Source organism: Elephantulus edwardii, unplaced genomic scaffold, assembly GCF_000299155.1.
Source record: "Elephantulus edwardii isolate Elephantulus edwardi_28Jun2011 unplaced genomic scaffold, EleEdw1.0 scaffold00060, whole genome shotgun sequence".
Classification (NCBI taxonomy): Eukaryota; Metazoa; Chordata; class Mammalia; order Macroscelidea; family Macroscelididae; genus Elephantulus; species Elephantulus edwardii.
In genome coordinates, this window is record NW_006399810.1 from 15040712 (window position 1) to 15047774 (window position 7063).

Genomic DNA, 7063 nt, shown 5'->3' on the forward strand with positions numbered 1-7063 from the left:
GAAGCATTCAACAGAACAAAATATGTGGTGCATTTAAGATGTCGGTCCTCTTGTGCATGCTGCCACTGTTAAGGTCATCAGACTCACAGTGACTTTCAGCAATCCATTGTATAGGTAATCATCTTCTTTGGCCTTTCCAAGGAAACCCAAACCTGCAGATGGCGGGCATGCATCCCATCCCCCACCTCCTATGCAGGAGGCCAGCAGGGCGTGTGCCCCCCCAGCACGGGCGGCGGGTGGGGGGGCACGCAGCCCCCCTCAGTGCGGGTGGCCGTTGGGGGTGCGGCCCACTCCCACCCCGCCACACGGGCGCTCAGCAGCTGTGCGGCTCATCTTGTGCAAGTGGTCGGCAGGCACCTGCTTCCCCCACTGCCACCATCCTGGCTCCAAGAATTCTCTCCAGAACAAGTCCACCTTGCGGCAGGTGGTGGCTTCACTGTACCAGTCTTGAGGAGGACCAGTGCCCAGCATCCATCCTTGGAGAGGAAGTCCATTGGTTCCGACTGTGGAAGCCTTATGGAGCTGCAGCAGCTGTGTGGCATGGTGCAGGCTCTGCGGGAGGGGGTTGGGAACCGCGAGGCTCACCCATTCCTCCTTGGGAATCCTTGAATTCCTGTTGTTGAGCTTCGATCTTCACTGAGGGCCAGTCATCAACTGTTAAGTGTTCAATTATCAATAAGCTGAAGTCTGTAGGAGGCCATAATGGCCCTGCTTTAAGCGGTTCTCTGCTCCCGCAGCTCACCACGCTGTCTCTGCCTTCGCCGCCATCTTGGATCTCAGTAAACACATTTCTATCAGATTAGGAAGTGATAAGTGATAATAGGATGAGAAATACAGCGTATTAACGGAGGCAGGTGTTATTTTAGAATATGTGGTCATGTAACCCCTTCTAAAGTGGTGACATTTAACAGTAAGAAATATTACCAGAATTGTTTCAGGCTGAGAAGAAAGCAAGTGTAAAGCCTTCAGGCAGGACTAGACTTGATACGTGAGAAGATAGAGATCAATGTGGATGAAGTACAAAAGGGAGGAATGGGAAGGGTTGAGACTGAAGAGAACCAGGGACACTGTTACAGGGCTGGAAAAAGGAAACAAAACACCACCTCAAACGCATGACTGTGGAGCTGTAACCAACTCATAGCTGGCCCTCCTGTGGGTTTTCAGAGGCTCTAAATGACACAGGAGATTACTCATATTTTCTTTGCAGAGCAGCTGGTGGATTCAAACTGCCTTCCTTCGGGTTGTCACTGCAATCCCTCACCCTCAAGTTAAGGTGTAGAGAATTCGGGTGGCCCAGTGGGTAAGGAATTGCGTTGCCAACCCAGAGTCACATGTGAAAAAGATGTTGATTTTCAGCTTCTAAAAACCCATTAAGTGTCCACTATGACCTCGTTTCAACTGCATGGCAATTAACAATTATGGCATAGTAGAGAAAAATTAAAAATGACGCTTACTCTTTGGAGAAGTTAGAGCATAAAGTCCATAGGAAAACAGCTCCACTTTCTAAACCACATGTCTCTGGAAACTCTATGAACATAGAGAAATGATGATAGTTAGTTCAGAGTTCAGGTCTTTTGTTCATGGGGTTGCTACGAGTTGTGCTCGACTCAATGGCAATCAACAACAGTGTAAATTCTAGTAAACACTGGAAAAGCCTAGTTGTATTTTTTAGTTGGAGTGATCCTAGCTGTGGAAGCAAGCAAACCTCCACATTTCTAAAGGTGAATTTAACCTTTCCACAGTCACTAAGCAAAAATTCTTCTGAGTGTAAGTTGGTTCTCCTCTCCATGGTGACTCCCTCTTTGAGGCTCTGCCATTTCCTTTACTACTTCAGAGTTCTCTGTTCCAGACAGCAGGGAGAAGGGGCAGGGGGACCAAACCCCTTCTTAATCTCTTAGGCCCAGTGTGACTCACATCATTGCCTTTTCACCTTCCACAGGGAAGAACTCGTCATGTGGCCACATCTGGATCTTCAAGAACTAGCCGCCCTAGCTAGACAGCTGCCTCTGACTATCCACTCCACAGCAGTGAAGGGAACAAGCAGACATCTCTGTCATTATGGAACAAACCAGAAGTTTTAAAGAGTATCTCAGAAAATGCTAAATGTGAAAGAAAAGCTTAGATAATACCACTTAATTCCATAAAAATTAATGAGAAAAATATTTCATTTGTATCTAGAGGTGATAATACTCTTTGACGTTTGTTTTTTTACACGGTTTAATCAATATTGCACTACTGAAGACATTAATTAGTTATAGAGAATGCATTAATGAGTGAACTACGACCTGCTCTAATAAATTGCTAACATCTTCAGACTACTCTGGACACTTGAAAGGATGAGAAAATGAGAGTTGGGTAAAAATGAAAGACCTGATTGCTGATCTAATGAGTGGCTGCTAGACTACAAGCTGCCTCGTAGATCATCTCACTCCCACAGTCAACAATATTTCAGCTCTGTCCCTCAGTGTTCTGCTTATGTGTAAAGAGACCACGAAGAAACAGAGCAGATGAGTGAACTACTATTAGGAAACCTAAAATGTCAGTTTTAACCTTCACTGAACTTGAAAAATATACTCTTTTTAAAAGCATTTCCTGTGTCAGTCAAAACTGGTCTAACTAGTTTCCCTTATTAAGAAGCTAGGTAGGCCTGAAAATAAAAAGGTTGTTTTGCTGGCACATACATAAATAATGAAATACCGGTCCATAAGGTTTACAAAAAAAGTGTGAACAATGCCTGGGAAGACAGAACACAGGATATCAGATAAATTTAGAGTAAATAAAAAGCATGATCTCAGTTGGTCTCACACTCTGTGAGCATATTATCAGAATAGGCCAGCCCTTGGAGAAGTAAATCATGCTTGGAAAAGCAGAGGGTCAGAGAAGGAAAGAAGGCCTTTCAACAAGACAGATTGACACAGAGGCTGCCACAACCGGTCTGCAGATGGTGGAGATCATGAGGACGGGGCAGGATCGGACAAGCTTCCAATCCACTCTTTGTAGGGTCACCATGTGTCAGTCCACTAAATGGCACCTAGCAAAACAGCAATAAGAAGCAAGGTTAGTACTGTAAACTGAAGACCAAATAAGATCTATGTTAACAGGATAAAGTTACAGACTCTTAACCGAAAAAAAAACTGCTGCACAATATTTGATATCAAGGGATTTATTTTAGTAAATAAAAATATTACTATTACATTTAAGAAATTAAAACTCTCAAACAAATTATATATATATTCACTTAAACACATCAATAGATAAAAACTAGTTCTGGTTGTGTAGTTCATCATGAGTTGCACTGCTAACCCAAAGGCCAAATCTCCCTGGTCATTTGAATTTATCAAGGGAGCTCTGGTGGCCTAGTGATAAGAAGCTGGACTCCAATCCCGAAGGTGTACAGTTCAAATCCACCAGCTATTTCACAGGAGAAGGATGGGCAATCTTCTGCCATGCTATTTATTACCTCTGAAAACCTGCTGGGGGTCAGCCATGAGTGAGTTCCAACTTGATAGCAGACAACAACATTTGAACCTACCAGCAGCTTAACAGAAGAAAGATGCATAGTTCCTCCTGAGCAATTTACAGCCACTGACAACCCGCTGGAGGGTCAAGCTCTGAGTTGATTCTGATGCTACCTATGGCAATGAGAATGAAAATTATAAACAAAAGAACATGAAGTTTGGGTTTTACTTTTAAATTGTGAGAAGAGAGCAAGAAGAAGTGGTGGTAGGGAACTGAAAGTCAAAAGGCCGACCATGTCATAATGATTGTCCAATCTGAATGACTGAGCAGTACATTATACCATCCGCCTTGACTTTCGTTTATGCTTGAACTTTCCTCTAATTAAAAAAAAAAGGTATAATAAAAAAAATCCAAGTAATTGTCTTGGATTTTTTTTTTTCACCTTCTTTAAAGAGCCAAATTAAAACAGGGAAGCAGCTGTTAGATGTTGTCAAGTCCACTCCAGCCGCTCTCTGCTCCTGACCACGCCCATCTTGCACCAGCTCACACTCTCCGCCGTGCGCACACCCATGGTTGTCACTGCGTCCATCCATCTCTGAGTCTCTCGCATTTGCTGATCGTCTGCTTTTTCAAACATGATGGAGGGTCGCCAAGAGTGACAAATGACTGGACTAAATGTTGAGGGTGGGTTTTAACCAAAGAGGCAAAAATTTTATGTGGGACAGGAGGAAGGAAGGAATAAAGAAAGAGAGGAAGAGGAAAAATGAAGCAATATTCACTATTCATGTCTCCAAAGAAGAAAGAACATTCTTGGGACATTTTGATCAAGAAATAAATAACTTTAGATAAATGATTTAAGAAAGTTAGTTTCTATATTATTAGTTTTAAAACCACTGTATCCTAGGAAACAGTGAATGCTTCTTAGAAACAAATACAGTATCTATTCAAAAATAAAGGGAGGATTCTTTTTTTATAATGTTATTATTTTAAGCCTAGTATAAGTGTCCATTTGCTGTACAGAGGTAACTCGTGGTTGCTGTGATGCTAAATACTGTGACACTGATATGTCAAATGCAAGAATGGTTACCCATGGTGGACAGTGTTTGGTGGAGCTCCCCAATTAAAACAAGCTTGGAAGTGGGAGTGGCATCCACTTCCATCATAGCTTGCCTCTGGAAACTCTATGAACTTGGAGAAACGATGAAAGTTATACAAGTATTCAGGTCTTTGATTCACAGGGTCGCCGTGAGTCGTCTACGACTCGATGGCTCTTAAACAACGTAAGTACTTTATTAAATTATGAATTTAAAAAACCCTTTTCTTTAACAAAATTTATAACATATTTGTAGTAGTGGACAATTTTAGCAAATATCTTAGGGATTTTTCTTCTTGATTTCCTTTCAGTGTATAAAAGCTAGGTCCTCAGTCCCAGAGTGTGTGAGAGTGAGGGGCACTGGTTCAGCACAGGAAATGGGTTAGCTCCCAAGGCCAGACCTCCCCCTCTAGGGATGGTGCTTCGGCCATGGGGCTTGAAAAATACGACCTTGCAATAAGAAGCTTAGGAGACTTCCTTCCTTTCCAATTTGAGTTTCCAAATTCCCACTAGACACATGAACTGGAGTGTACCATAGTCATTCATCTAGGTGAGAAAACCAGGAAGAGCTCAGTCTTCGAATTCTCTGAGACTGGATTTATCCACAGCTTTTGCATCAAGTCAACCAGCCTGGGTGAGCCACAGCCGTGCTTCTTGTTGCTGTTCAATACTGTGGTCCAGAATGCTGATTTAACACTTCTTTTTTTATGTGAAAATTGCTTTTTTTATGTTAAAATATGTTTTAATAAGTTAGTAATTACTTATACGATAGAGTCCAGAAAATAGATTTATAATTGTTTCGCTCTTGATTAGAGATATTTTAAAAAAATACACAGAAAACATTATTTTCTAGAGCAAGTTACAAAAGGTCGAAGAAGTTGTGAACTTTGAAGAGCTCCTGCTTGTCTGGCTTGATCCGATCTCAGGACTTAGTACAAGGATGGGTATGATTTCTCTTTTGAGTTTAAGTCTTTATAATAGCTAGAATGATCTTTGCTGCACGCAGAATTTCAAATGCTTCATTAATTTGGTTAAAAGATAGATTGTGAGTCACAAATTCATCAACTTTGATCTTTTTAGACATATATTCGAACACTAACTTTGGGAAACTTTCTACACTCTTCCACCTATACAACTGTCTTCAAACAAGTTTACCTATGTCTACTGCAGTAAAGTTATCTGGTAGAAATGAGGCAGGAGATAACATGGACCATTCCGAATTCCATGATATTTTTTCTCCAAAAGCAGTGCCTGCCCATGTGCGACCTGTTACCAGCTAGAATGGATGAGTAGAGATTTCTTTACCAGAGGCAGCTACTCCAACCACCACGCTGAAACACACCCCCCCCCCAGCCTTTGTGGCATGCTTCCAGTGCCGCTCCGTATGGCCTTCACATTACCAATGCACTCAAAGGAGTATCCCACCCCTCCGTCTGTCATCTCAATAAGCACCTCCTGAATGTACTTATTGAAATCCTGTGGACTAATGCGTTCAGAGGCTTCAAACTCTTTGGCCCTTGCAAATTTACCTTTATTGATGTCAATGCCAATGATCCAAGATGCACCAGCCCCCTTACAGCCCTTGATGACTGTCAATCCACTCCTCCCAGACCAAAGATGGCACAAGTAGAGCCAGGCTCCACCTTGGCAGTGTTTACCATGGCACCATAACCGGTTGAAATGCCACAGCCTAGTAGGCAGACTTTATCCAGGGGTGCTAAAGAATCTATTTTAGCAACAGAGATATCAGCTACAACTGTGTATTCAGAAAAATTGCTGGTTCCCATGTAATGTAAAATGGTCTTTCTTTTGCGAGCAAATCTTCCAGTACCATCTGACATCAATCCTTTCCTTTGAGTGACCCTTTATCTTCTGGCAAAGGTTTGTCTTGGGATTCAGGCAAAAATTGAATTCTCCCTACTATGGGATGTAAAGTGGAATGATAGTATTACCTGCTTTCAGTTTAGTAACTCCTTCACCAACACTCCCAGCGCCTTCATGTCCCAATATCACTGGCAAACATCCTTCGGGGTCAGCCTCACTCAAGATATAGACCTTAAATGAGTAAGACAATCTTCTGGGGGGGGGAGTTAAAAACAGATTTACCATCTGATTTAGTCATTTAATTTCAAGGTATATACTCAAGACAATTGAAGACAGTAACACAAACAGACAAGTATATCGAGGTCCTTTACTGCATTATTCACAATAACCAAAAGGTGGACACACCAAAATGTCCATCAGCATATGAAGAGATAAACAAAATGTGGTTTCTGTATATGATGGGAGCTTCTTGTTGTTGATAAGTGCCCTTGAATCAAATACAATTCATAGAGCCCTATGAAGAAGAGTTCTGAACCTGTCCTATCCTGTGCTATCTTCACCACTTCAAATATACTTACTTAATCCCACTGTACATCAGAGAGTTGGACAATGACTAGGGAGGACAGAAGGAGAATTGATGCCTTTGAGCTGTGGTGCTGGAGAAGAGTATTGAATGTACCGTGGACT

At 42.1% G+C, this 7063-nt stretch overlaps 1 pseudogene; it reads right to left on the minus strand.

Annotated features, from left to right (window-relative positions):
• Window positions 1-3949: 3949 nt before the first annotated feature.
• Window positions 3950-7063, minus strand: part of LOC102860224 — an 11947-nt pseudogene continuing 8833 nt past the window's right edge.